Here is a 13,894-nt window from a genome sequence, read left to right as displayed (position 1 = left end):
ATAAATACCTGGGATTGTCCTGATCCAAGTACAGCACCCTGCACCTGGCCTTAATGAATCATGCATGACTGAACGGCATAAAAGCAAATGAGTTTAATGTATTCTAGAAATGCTCAAAAGGGACATGAAATGATTTGATTGAGAATACTAAGTTGTAGGATTTTGAGAATTTTCCCCAACTGTTAAAGATAGTATAGAACAGAATGTGGCAGAACAAATGAGCAATAAATACTAATACTTAAAATAAGGAGAAGTTAAACACAAAGTTTTAAAATCACTGAGAAAATCTTGAGTTTTAACAAATGTTTTAATTTGCATTTTGGTTTCTTGCATATTTTCTGGTATTATTCCTGAATTTTAAAGTTAGAAGCTGTGTTTTGTTTGTTTACTAAACAAATGAAAGTTGGGATTGCTCACCTACTTACCTGCTTACCACTACTCTCATACGGCGTAAGAAAATTCAAGAAATGTAGCAGCTGTGATAACATTTTAATAGGTTAGAGTGACGTTACACTGGTAACATGGTCAGAAAAATCAGACATGAGATGGGACAAATTCCTATGTAATGTGAAATTATCTCTGTCTTATAAGACTGCCAATAGATCTACCAGAATTTGCTCACAGAATGGCCTGGGTTGAAATGGACCTCAAAGATGCTTGAGTTGCAACCCCAATGCTGTGAGCAGCATTGCCAGCCTCTAGGCCAGGCTGCCCACAGCCAAATCCAGACAGCTAGACAGATATAAAGATAATATGTAGGTTATGTTCCTCTGTAAAGAGCAAATTAGAAAGGAAGGATCTACAAGACAAAATTCAGGCATGCTGTATTTGTCTCATACCCAAAGCTACCACATCTTACACGACACCTAGGAGCCTGGGAATAGTTATGAGCAGTATCTGCACTACTATCAAGTGATAAAGTACTGTCTGTAAAAATTCTCAGGAGAAAATGTGCTGAAGGAGAAAAAGTATGAGTGTTATTTTTCATTTCAAAGTTTATATGCCAACTTCTCAAAAATCTTTCCATTTTTTTCTCTCTCTCCTTGTATATACTCCATTCACACAGAAGCCAATTATCCTAAGGTTAACCTTCTTTGCTTCTTAAATTGAGAGTTAAGGGTAAAATATGTTTTTATGCAAGGAAATAAAGCAAGACGTATATGTTATTAGCCTATTAGCCACTGGCAGCAGGAGCAAAGTCAGATCTTCAAACTTGGCTGAAAGGCTTCATCAGTTCTGTCAAAAGCAAATTAAAAGTGAACTTTAGAGAAACAGCTGACAGCTCTTTTAACAAAGCACAGAAAGATTACAACCAGCTGTTTGGCTGTGCTGGATGGTTTAATATTAAAGCAAGAGTTCCCAATTGCTTTCAAATAAGGTTAAATATTACACTGTGATTAGTGTGAACCTTCTGAAACCCTTCTCTTTTGATGTCATTCAAACAGATTGGCTAAACTCTACAATCAAATGTCAGATAATTATAGATAGTTAAATTGCTATAGCTGCAAATTTTCAGAATGTTAAGTAATCAAAATTTGCCCTGGGAAAGATGAAAAATTCCTGCCTTAGGTAGATAGAATACCCCAACAAACTTCCCAGGGTAACAACGTCTTCAAATCTTTTTTTTTACCAATAATTTTCAAGAGTGAATCAGGTGCTAGAAGTGACAAATACCTATATTTGTTTCTGTAACTACAATGCATGCTTTGATGTGTAATTTGTTGGAAATGGTTTACTCATCTCAGTGTTGAATAAAATGGGCATCTGAGGAAGCCCCAGCAGTTCAGCCTGACTCCTCTGGTTATTATCAGGAAAGACTAATATCAGGTTAGTGGAAAATTGACAGGATAATCACAAACTCACTTATAATTCACAATGGATAAACTGATATTACAGGAGGAGAGGTATTTCTTGATGCCTCCTACAGTCTTAATTGTCTATATTATGGCTGCACCACCTTGCCATCCATGACTGTCATCACCAGTATTCCTTTCCCCTGTTTTCTCCCCTTCTTATCGTGCTTTATGAAAACAACATAGAGCAAACTCTTGCTCTGACTTTTGACAGTATTTGTATGACTAATTGCAAATGCCAAGACACAGTTTATCCATTGTGAATTATATGTACCAGGACAAGGGGTCACGAACCAGAGAGACTCTCCAGTATCCACCTTTTCTGATTTTCAAAATCTGTCAACTTCGTCTACTTTTGAATCTACCCCTGCCTACAGCAGAATGTTGTATTAAGTGACTTTCACAGGTACCTTTTGATCCAAGTCTTTTCATTCTTTCACATTGTCTGGAAGGCAGCAATCTAGTACTTGGAGTATAATCGCAATTATTTATCGTGGCAACTATGAAGTAACCAAGAAATTAAACTCCTAATACTCTCCTTTCTACCAGCAAGCTTTCTTCTAATAACATACATTCCTTTACTGTAGAGGCATTGTCTTGAAGACTGATGCTTATTGGTGCAGAAAGGTAGAAGGCAATATTTTCTCAGATTTATGATCCTGCAGAGTGCCACCTTTTATTTATTTAAATTCACATGATGCAATAGACTGCTATTTATGTTCACCAGGTGAATTATTTAAATAAGCCTTAGGCATGTTACAATATGCTGTGTAACATTTACATTATCATCAAGAACTATATGCAAGTAGGTTTGTTATTTCTAACGTGAGCATCTAATATAAAAAAATCCTATGCAAATACAAGATTTTCTTAATGAAGATATCTACATTTTAGAAGAAAGTATCCAGACTGCAAATTTGTCAGGATAATTTTGTCTGTTTTTCTTGTCTTTCAGTTGACTTCATCCTGTCTGCCAGGGACTCAATTTCCTGAATTTTACAGATAATGTGCATGTTTTTTGAAAAAGAGCATGCTTATTCCCTTTATTTCCACACATTCACTGCACATATCCTGTGTGAGCAACCAGCACAGGTGTCCCTGCCTGAGCAGAGTTGTTTGACCATTGGACCTCCAGAGGTTCCTTCCAACCCCAACCATTTGGTGATGCTGTGATTCTGCATATTGCAAGAAATTGGTACAGCCTCTTGTCCCCACTTTATTCTCCAGTACTACTTCCTTTGCAATTTTCTCTGCCTCCAGCTACAATTCAATCTCACATTATGAATTTATTCTCAACCATTACCTCTGAAAATACTGAGGCTAGCGAAGACAACCTACAAATCATCAGTAAAATGAAAAACATGACAGAAAGTGTAAGTACTCACAAGAAAGTACACCTCAGAAATCTGTTGTTTTGGATATTGGAAACTACTCTTTTCTTTGAATTTCCTTGCACAGAACACCTCAACATGTATAGAGGTCTGTATTAATGGGCAACATTTTAAATGTTATTATTCTTCAGACTTCTGATATTCAGCAAATTCTAGAGCTTTGCTGAAAACAAACACAACTGTTTTTAAGAGGGAAATGAGAGCTGCTTTGCAATTACTTGCTATCCTTCAATGCAGAATGTGTGTACACAAGCTGACACTTATGTAGATCCTACATGTTATGGGGCACGCAAAATTGAATTAAAAACCAGCTTTTTAATAATATTTCAGTTTCCCAAATATTTCCATGAGTTAATATTTTTGTGTATCGCAGAAGACAAGATCAGTATCTATCCTTAGTATCTAAAACATACCTACAGAGATTGCTATAATTCAGTAATTGCTTAAATTGCCATAAGCTGGTATTCTCTCAAATCCTTTTCTGATGTCAGGCCAAGCTTGAGAGCAAAGACACAGGTCTAACCAAAGAAAGGAAATCAGACAATGCCAATATAAAACATCTTGAATTGTAGAACCATGGAACCATAGAATGGCTTTTGTTGGAAGGAACCCCAAGGATCATCAAGTTCCAACTCCCCTGCAGGCAGGGCCACCAACCTCCAGATCTGGTACTAGACCAGGTTGCCCAGAGTTTCATCCAGCCTGGTCTTTGACAGCTCCAGGAACTTACATCGCCATCATACAAAATTACACAGGAAGTATTAAAGAAAGAAAGTCATGTAGCAAATTATTTTTTTAAAAACTAGTCCCAGCAGATAAGCCTGTCTTCATCACAGCTAATTGTATGAAGCAACTGCTCAATTTATAATGTGAATTACAAAATAAGAGTGAAGAAGCAAAGCCCTCCAAGACACAAGGAAGACTTCTCTCTTCAGACTCTTCACAGCTGGCCAGCTGTTAGTCTTTGATACAGTAGTTAAGTCCCACAGGGATGGCTGTTCAGTATATTCTGGGGAAAAAAAAAAAAAAAAGTCATCAAGTATTTTCTGAGGGAAGGGAAATACTATTTTGCTATTATGAAGACCAATGGAAAAAGATGTATGTCTCTCAAATTTATGTTCTACTCTCATTTTGGAAAATGGAAGTATTGATTACTTTACTTCTCTTTAGGAATCATCTTATGATAATTACTTGTTCCAATGATAAGAATATGTGCTTCATTTCTCAATACCATTTTTCTATTTCCACTTTCAGTCTTTTGACTTGTTGTTTTTTCTTCTGCAATTAGTTCTCACACACAGAGTCATAATCACTCTACATTTTTGCTCTTACCTCTTTCTCCTTAATTTTCAAAACAAGAAGTTCCTCTTGTATTTTGGTAGAATTAATTTTAAAACTGGAAAGTGCACTGAAACTGAGTCACTGCACTGTCTGAGTAAAATGGGAAGCCACGAAATCCTAATTTAGGAGATGGTTCTTCCAAAGTCATCTTGCATCCTCTAAAGGGAAAGGATGAATGTTGTTTTCTGTGTTACTTACAGCTCCTCCTTTGCAGAACTGCAGAGACAGTTGTGATTTGAAGATGAGATGATTACCAGTGGGTAAGGAACTTTTAAGTAAGTAGCTGCATAATAAGGCTAGATTTGGATCCTCCAAGTCATTTCACAGGGACTGCTTATTCAGATGGATTTTAACAAACAGGAAAACAGACCGAGGTCTGATTGTCATAGAGATGTCTATGAATGTTACTTATCTTGAACTCTCACTGTGATTCAAAGTGCTGTACAGGTTAGTACTGTGACAAGTCTTGGTAGCTGCCCTTTTTGTAAGGTTGCTCCTTGGAACAAAATATTCAAACACAAGTGTGGGTGTAATTTCAAAAGCCACAGACGTGATCAGGCTGGGCTGAATGAGTGAGAGGAGGGAACTCAGAGTACTGCCTTTTCACCACCCATACAGTATCACATGCTGCAAATAACAATAGGAATAGGGATGGGATCACTTTGGTACAAAGACAATGTGGGTTCCCTCTACCCAAAAAGTCATCTTTTTCACATCTTGATTTTAATTCCAGTATATCCTATTATTCACACATTACCTCTGAAAGAAATAGAATGAGAGTATGGTTGAGGATGACAGGGACTTCTTTGCGTCCTCTGGCCCAACCCCTGCCCAGGCAGGGACACCCATAGCAGGGTGCCCAGGCCCACGTCCACATGGCTTCTGAACATCTCCAAGGACAAGATTCCACAGCTTCTGGGCAGCCTGTGCCACCACTCCGTCACCAGCAAGGTACCATATATATAGCACAAATATACAAACATTCAAAGAATAGTTGCTGTAGTTTATGTCTTTTTCCAGGGGTGGTGTGTGGTGAGGGCCAGACTAGGATTTTGTGTTGCTATTTTCTGCAATGCAACTTTAAGGACTTTTTGTCTTTTTTTAATTTTAATTTTTTACTTCTTTTTACAACTCCGTAGTGACAAATCTAATCTTTGGACTGTATGACTTACGGTCACCATGGAAGCCATTTCCTTCGTTATAACTCAAATACTTGAGATGCTTATGACAACCTTAGAGGATTTGTTATGCTGTGTTTGCATATTTATCTCGTGGAAAATATCTTACCATGATAAAGGCAAATCACCATATCTAGTGCAGTCTAATTACTCATCCATTTGGAGGATATGGCCTTGTAAAAAAAGCTTCCTCCTCAATCTCCTTACATGTATTGTTTTAATTAGGATTTTGTTCTTAACAAGATGGAAATTAAATGAAATGCTCCAGGACAGGGCAGTACAAACAAACAAAGACTGCTTTACATGATTTAAGCTTTGGAAAAACCTGATCATGAGAGTGTTTTATCTTCTGCAGTGAGCAAAACAAATTGAGAATTATTTTTTTTCTTACTGTTTATGGAAGTGTATGTCCATTTCAAGGGTTTAATTTCACCTTCCTGAAAGGATGACAGTATTTTTAACAATAATATAAATAACCTTTTTTCAGTCACTTCACATATCCAGTTATCTGAAGTCATGTATTCTCAACCCATGTTTCCATACAGGACTGGTCTCTTTTCACTCTAAACAGTTTCCCATCCGATAACTCTGGTCTCAAGTGAATACTACAAGGCAGTGTACAACCATGAGGCTAAAAATTCCCTTAAACTGGTGAAATATACATCTAAACAGATGATACAAGACCTTTGCTGCATGCAGCATGGAACTGAGATCGACCCATTCACAATCAGAGAGTTACGTTCATAAGTGAAAGCCCGAAACTACAGGTTAGCTAACTGTCATTCTTTTCCACTCTTTTAATCTTTTGGGATTTCAGAAAAGCAGATGGTGTGCACAAAAAGGACAGCTTCCACTGTGACATGCTAATCTCTAAGAGGAAGTATTTTATCTGACTTGGAATCAGTGATACTGGATTACTGGCAGATGCAATGTGCAAAAAAAATATGCATACTCATTTGCTGGGGGATAGGTATGAAGAGGGATGAAGACAGGCAAAGGTCAGAATGAGGGTTGGTTTGAAACTAGGATGTAAAATGGCAGAAAAACAAGCAATAGAGATAAATTCCATATGCTATTTACATAAAATGCAAAAGAATAAATTTAGTTTACAAAGAATCTGAATTTTGATTTTTCTTCACATCACAACAATTAAGCAGATGATGTCTGGACACGTAAATTGTATATGATTGTATGAGAAATGTCTTTATTTGTATGTAATTTATAAATGACCACTAAAAATGTTGGTGTCCAAGCTTTTGTGCTATGAGGAAAAAGTATTATATCCCCTTGTGGATGACTTCCTGCATATTTAGCCAGCAAGGATCCTGCCTGTGCTCTGTTGTCCAAGTTCCTTAATATGAAATGAGGCAGATGTCAGTGGTTCACAAAGGAGTGTGTGATTTGTGTTAGCAGGGTTGATCAGGATGTGTGTGAGGATGCTGTTTTTTAAATCTCTGAAATACATGGAGGAACTATTGTTAAGATAAGCAGGCATTGGGATGGGCCCTGTACAGTAAGCTCAGAAATATCCCTATAGTGTAACCTCAAGGTCATGTAAGATCCTATCTCTGCTTACAACAGAAAAGTATAAAGTTCACTTGCACAGTTCACTTGCACATGTTTGTAACACCAGAGAGTGTTGGAACTGGAGCTGACCAACCCTGAAATAGAAACCTGTCGGTTTGTATCTTACCCACTTCTCACAGGCTGGGTCTGACATATAAGGGAGATTCTTTAGCAGGTAGTTTTCACTTGGAATTTTGGAATAAAAACGTGAGTTGAGCTGCATTATTTTGTCTTGCTGGTTTAGTGTCGACCCAATTGTGAACTACTGAATAAGAAGAAGACCATACTTTCTTTTTTTTTTTTTTTTCCTAAAGATGATCACTTGAATAGAGGAACCAGCCAATGCACCAGCAAACCACAAACTGCATCCCAGAGTAAGCGGCAGAGAGGGTGGTTGATTGAGGTGGAGCTCCCCTTCCCCATGCACTGCTGGCGTGGAGCTCATGGGCATGAGAGCGCTGAGCACACCACCTGGTAGTCATGTCAGCAGCCAGTGAACATCTGAGTCTGGGAGAGCTGTCAGGGCTTCTTGGTAAATAACAAAACTTTTAGCAGCTGTTGAGAGAAACTATTCCAGAACATGACAGAAATCTGGAGGATGGACGTTGTGTGATTACAAACAGCTCATTCAGATCATCTGCAGCCCTGTGAAGGATCAAGCCCTCATCACTACAACTGTGGGAGTGCAGAGATAGAAGAGGTACATGCAGCTCCTCTGGTTGTGTTATGATGGTGGTATGGATCGGTTGGATCTCTGTCCACATTTTCCCCATAGAAATTTTTAAAACTTTGCCATTTGTCAAAGTTTTTATTAATACACCCAGGTCACAACATGACGTTTTCTTTCTTGTAATCTTCAACATATTTCACTTTTTCCTGTCTTCATCTGTGCAGCAGGCTGGATGGTCTGATGCTTCCAGCTTCTGGTGGAGCTGCAATTCAGAAAGAGGCTGCTACCTACTACTGTGTGCAAAGTACCAAACTTCACAGATTTGAGAGACTGTGTAGCCGTCCTGTGGAGATTTGTTTGGTCCACAGGAACATCAGGTGACCAGCAAGGGCTCTTTCTTCCTCACTGTGGGCACAGAAACAGCTTGCTACAGACCCTCAGGGGGCATGAAAGCCCATAGTGTGGCACACCATTTTTTTTCCTTCTCTTCTCTTCTCTTCTCTTCTCTTCTCTTCTCTTCTCTTCTCTTCTCTTCTCTTCTCTTCTCTTCTCTTCTCTTCTCTTCTCTTCTCTTCTCTTCTCTTCTCTTCTCTTCTCTTCTCTTCTCTTCTCTTCTCTTCTCTTCTCTTCTCTTCTCTTCTCTTCTCTTCTCTTCTCTTCTCTTCTCTTCTCTTCTCTTCTCTTCTCTTCTCTTCTCTTCTCTTCTCTTCTCTCTCTTTTTTTTCTTTTCTTTTCTTTTTTTCCCTCATGAAACAGGCCATCAGGGAACCAAAATTCTCAAAAACAACTTCAGGACATACAAGAGTGCATTTTTTATGTTTTGTACATGAGGGGGGACAGAGTATAATAAAATCATAGTAATTTGTCTTATTCTTGATGCTGCTTTTCAACACAGAGAAAATGCCATCTGGAGGGAGGAGTGTTGACATGTTAGATTTGAAGAACAGAACCCAAACATGGGTGTGCAATAGAGTGCAGTACGCTGAGAGGAACCTGTACAGAAATATTCCTTCACTGTTTTATCACCCTTTTTCTCACAGAATGTGTGATGACGGGTCACTACTGTAATTCCTGTGTGTTCCCAAACCTCCCTCAAAGTTTCTACATCACGTTGGCAAGAATACTGCAGTTGCTTTTACAAGGAAAAAAAAACAACTCCTGTGTAACTATGTGCCACACAAAGAACAGCTTTTCCTCTTCAAGCACCAGATTGTACACCCCATAATATTCTAATGATGAAAAGAGTTCATGACACAACTTTGATTTTTAGCAGTACTGAAGAAATAGGCAAATCTGGATAATCAAACTTGGGGGGAAGCTGGAGTAAAAAACCTAAAGAGTCAATAAAATGTATACTTGCGCTGGGTACCTTTGTGTGCATGAATTTACCGCCTTGGGTGATCTGCACTCAAGCCTCACTTCCTTCAGAAGTTGATTAACAATGAAGTAGCTATCATAACTTTAGCATTACGTGCTAGGAAAGTGTAGACCTGAAACCGTGTTCCCATAAACAACTGAATAAAGACCACAAGACATATGCTTCATTTAAGCTCCCATTTTGATTCAGTTTTCTTCTTCACCTCTTCTGCATCCCACGAGGTACCTGGTGCTAATTCCATGGCAGAACTGTGATTTGGGGTATGTGTTCTGCTTTCCTGCATACCTTCCACACTACAGATAATACACTCCTGCTCTGCCTTTGGGTTGCTCATCATGAGACTAGTTTACATTCCAGATACGTTCACAGCAGAACTTGCACGTCCAGATTTTATGTTGGTGATGTTTTTCTGCACATCTGTGCTTTTCACAGAAAACCACAAACATTGTGTAGAATCTGTAGGATTGCCCAAACCTTCACAGCAACCTGCAGCTGGAGCACCTTATCCCTGTATGTAGGTTAAACATACAGTCATAAGCGAAGTAGAGTCAGCAATGATATTTACAACAATGTTCACTGTTAGACAATCTATGACAACGCTCACAATAGTTTCTAACCCCAAACACCTGCCTAGTATCTGTGAAAATGTTCATCGTGTGAGAGGAGGTAATGGGTCTTGGTGGGAACAACATGGTGGAAACAGCTCGATGGACCCAGCACAGTTGTTGGGAGGAGACTGCCTGCGCCAACAATCTGTTGGGCTGGACAGAGCCCCAAAGGCACTGTGGTGTTCAGGGTGGTGTGATGGCTCTGCCAGGTGCATCTGTCCTGGTGCACAACATGACTTATGGGCAGGTCCAGTGGGGGGTCTGTATCCTTGTACAGCTGGCAAACAAAATGGGTAATCCAGCCCATGTAATGGTGTGTAGACTGTGTGGCTGTATTTTAATTCTTGTCAGCAGCAAAAATAAGGGAACCATATCTCTTCATCTGTACTGATACTTCACAGAAGTATGCAGCAGTGAATTGCAAGAGGGGATTAGGAATGGGTTCTTCACCAGAGGACAGTGGGCATAGAACAGGCAGCCCAGGGCCCCAAGTACCAGAGTTCATGGAGCATGTGGACACCACTCTCAGATACAGGGTTTGGATTTTGAGTGGTCCTGTGTGAAGCCAGCGTTTGGACTTCTTGTTCCCTGTGGGTCCTTTCCAACTTGGAATATTCTGTGATTCTATGATTTAGGAGGTCAGGACATGGTCAGGAACAACTTTAGACAGGCAGATGAGAGCTACCATTGCCTACACCATGTTTTAGGTCTTACAGAACATATCTATTCAAGGACCTGCAAAAGCTTGCCTTGGGCATAGAATAGAAGTAAGATGGCTTGGATGATGATGATTTCTCCTCCCCCTGTCCCGCCTCAACTTCCACTAGTTATAACATTACAGAGATGCTTTTTCACTGTCTTCAATGCCAATCTGAGCTCTAAATATCCCTTTCCACATACTAGGGAGTCTGGGAGATTAACAAGGATGTTACCAGATTTAATGAAAACCTTTTCTTCCAAATAATGATTCTATGAAATCATCAAAAAACAAATCAACTCAGTGGGATAGCCCAATGAAATAATTGTAGCTTGTGTCAGCTTCAGAGAGACCTTCATTACTGTGTAGATTACAATGCTTGCTACAGATGATGCTAGAGACTGGCAACTGGAGAGATCTCCTGTAACCAGTATATTGCAAGGCATGACACCGATTCAGTTACAATAAACTAATGCAAGCCTGTACAGACTGTAATGCTGATTAAGTCTCTGGAAGCTTTTCCAGAGACTTCCTAAGTATTCCTGAGCAGCTGGAGGGAATGAGAAGTTTTCAGAAGATGCAGCAGTTAGCATAACGTTGTTCTTCACTTGCTTACGTTTGATGGAAAATGGAACTATTGAAAAATGTTAATTTTCTTTGGAAAATTTTAATATATTTCTGCATGGATTGCACCCTGTCTTGCTGTGCATCAGTTCACATGAGCAGGAGCACATATGCATGCCTCACCTCCAGCTGCACCTGCTTTTTTTTAATCTGCACAGCTCCAGGGTAAATCATGCCAGGCCACAGCACATCACTGCAGCCCTTTGACAGCAACATGGAGGCACTGAGGGCAGACAGTGCCTCCTGTCCTTTCCTCAGTTGTTCTGGTTACTGAATAGAAGCCTGATGGGGAGTGTGTAGAAAAGCAAAAACAAGGCAAGAATTACCATCAAAGGTGGAGGAGGTGAGCTTGGAGGAGGAAGGTCCCCTGCATACCCAGTGGAGAGAAGAGAAAACACACAGAGGGTTTAACACCTGAAAGAAGCTGCGGGATGGGGAAACTGGAGTAGTCTCTCCAAAGAAAGGAAGAGAAATCAGATCTGGTTTTGTGGCACCAGAGTTGGTGTAGAAGAGAACTACTTTACTCATATATGCAGCCCTGCACATATCAGGAATGGCCTTTCCTGAGCTTGCTAGTAAGCTGTGCCTTTTGACATGTGTTTTATCCTGCAATGATGGGACTACAGCCCTGGAACTTAGCTATGTAGCTCTACTCATCTCTGCGATCTTTTGCTAGACGACTCAGAAGTGCTTCTGGTCCTTCACTGACACCTGTGGATGTAAGACAGAATTACACACAGGCCCTCACACTGCGTGAGTCCAGACTTTTAGCTCCCAAATCTTCTGTATGAGAACATCCTGCATCCCAATGACCTTGGCCTGAAGAGGAATGGTTCTTCACCAGGTTCACGGTATGGCACATATTATACGTTACACTGCAAGATTAATGTTTGTCAGCCTGTCACTCTTTCCTGATGGACAGTTCTCCATGACATGATTTATGGCTTTTGCTTTTTCTGAAAGTACACCTAGTTATGTGTCTTGCAAGAGCAAAAACAAGGCAAAGAGGTGTGCCTTTCAGGGAGAGCAGAAAGGCATGAAGCATTGCTGTCCACAGTTCTCTTTGGCTTCACCTGGACAGGAGAATGGAGGCAGGGGACAGAAGCTGGTTTCCTAAGTTACTGATTTGTAGAAATGAAGTTACTGCTTATATGAAACCTTTAATTAAGAACTAAGTTAAGGTGACCTAAAACTAGGATGATTTCAGTGTTAAATATACTTATTTTAATAAGAAGTATCATGCAATACCTGTGCACTTACATACAATTTAATGTTCAGGTAGCATAACAATATAAAAGACTTAAAAAGAGAGGAGAAGAGCCAACTGCCCCCATCCTGTCTCTCCCACCATTGAGGACCAGCCCTTAGGCATGTACTTGCTGGATTCAAAAGAGTAAGTGATTGGGTACATTAATCACCAATGAAGTATCACCACTTATGTCATTCTGTGTTTTGCTATACTTATATATAATATATGTTAATTGGGAAACATTTCTAGTTTCTTTGTCTATGACCTCTACAGGCATCTTGATCATCTCTACATAACAGCAACTCTTATAAGATCATCTTGCCACTGATGCAGAGCTCTGAGCTAAGATTAGCTCCAGTTTAAGCTGTCCCCTCTAAGAGTGTGACAGACATTTGGGTGTCATTTGGGGTCACAGTGACCTGCCTGGTCAAAGGAAGCAGTGCCTTTCCCTATGTAAGGAGTGCCATCTCCCTCTCCTTGTGCAACAGTGACTTATGTGCTTTGTTGAAGGCTTGATTTGTAAACTCTTCATTGCAAAATTTCTCAGTGCAATAGTGTTTGAACAAGCTGATTGCTACCCCTGTGGCATATGGTGAGGCTTCTACTCCCTGGCTGGAATAACTGAATTTCCCCAACTATTTTATTACGTGTTGAGCTGACCTCTATATTTATATATAATTATAAAATATATTTATTTTTTAACCTTGTTTAAGGCTTTAAAATAGATGCAGGCATCTTTTGCAAATGAGTTGTACGTGATCTCCAGAACTACTGAGAATAAGAGAAGAAGAAAGCAACAGGTCTTTTGCCATGTAGGGTAATTTTCTTGGGACTACTGGAAATGGAGAAGTCTGTTAAACAGCAGGGCCTTGGCACCTTACCAGCAAAGAACTCTACAGCTTCCTGGCCTTCAGCAGATGAGGGGCATCAGACAATCTTCAGCCTCTGGCAGGGAAGGCTTGGGAGAGGGAAAATCTCTTTGTGGTATGACCTACTCCTTGCCTGCCATCACCTGCTTTTAAACAGCAAGAGTGGGGCCTGACATGGAAGATCCTGATCACACACTTTGTTATATTTATTTTTTAACCTTGTTTAAGGCTTTAAAATAGACGGAGGCATCTCTTATGGGAACTCATCTTACTTGGCAGTGTTGACATTCTTCTCTGTATGCTGCTCAGTGATCTCTTTTCATCTGCCATGATGTCATTTCCATGGAAATCCAAATTCTATTTAACAATTAAATTAAGGAGTACTTCAAAACACGCTGTCTGCACATGTTTGAAGTGAAGTTTCTTCTGGATGAAGATCAGGAAAGCAAATGGACAGGAACCTGCTTAAA

The sequence above is a fragment of the Gallus gallus genome, chromosome Z, assembly GCF_016699485.2.
Source record: "Gallus gallus isolate bGalGal1 chromosome Z, bGalGal1.mat.broiler.GRCg7b, whole genome shotgun sequence".
NCBI lineage: Eukaryota > Metazoa > Chordata > Aves > Galliformes > Phasianidae > Gallus > Gallus gallus.
This window is presented reverse-complemented; position numbering follows the sequence as displayed.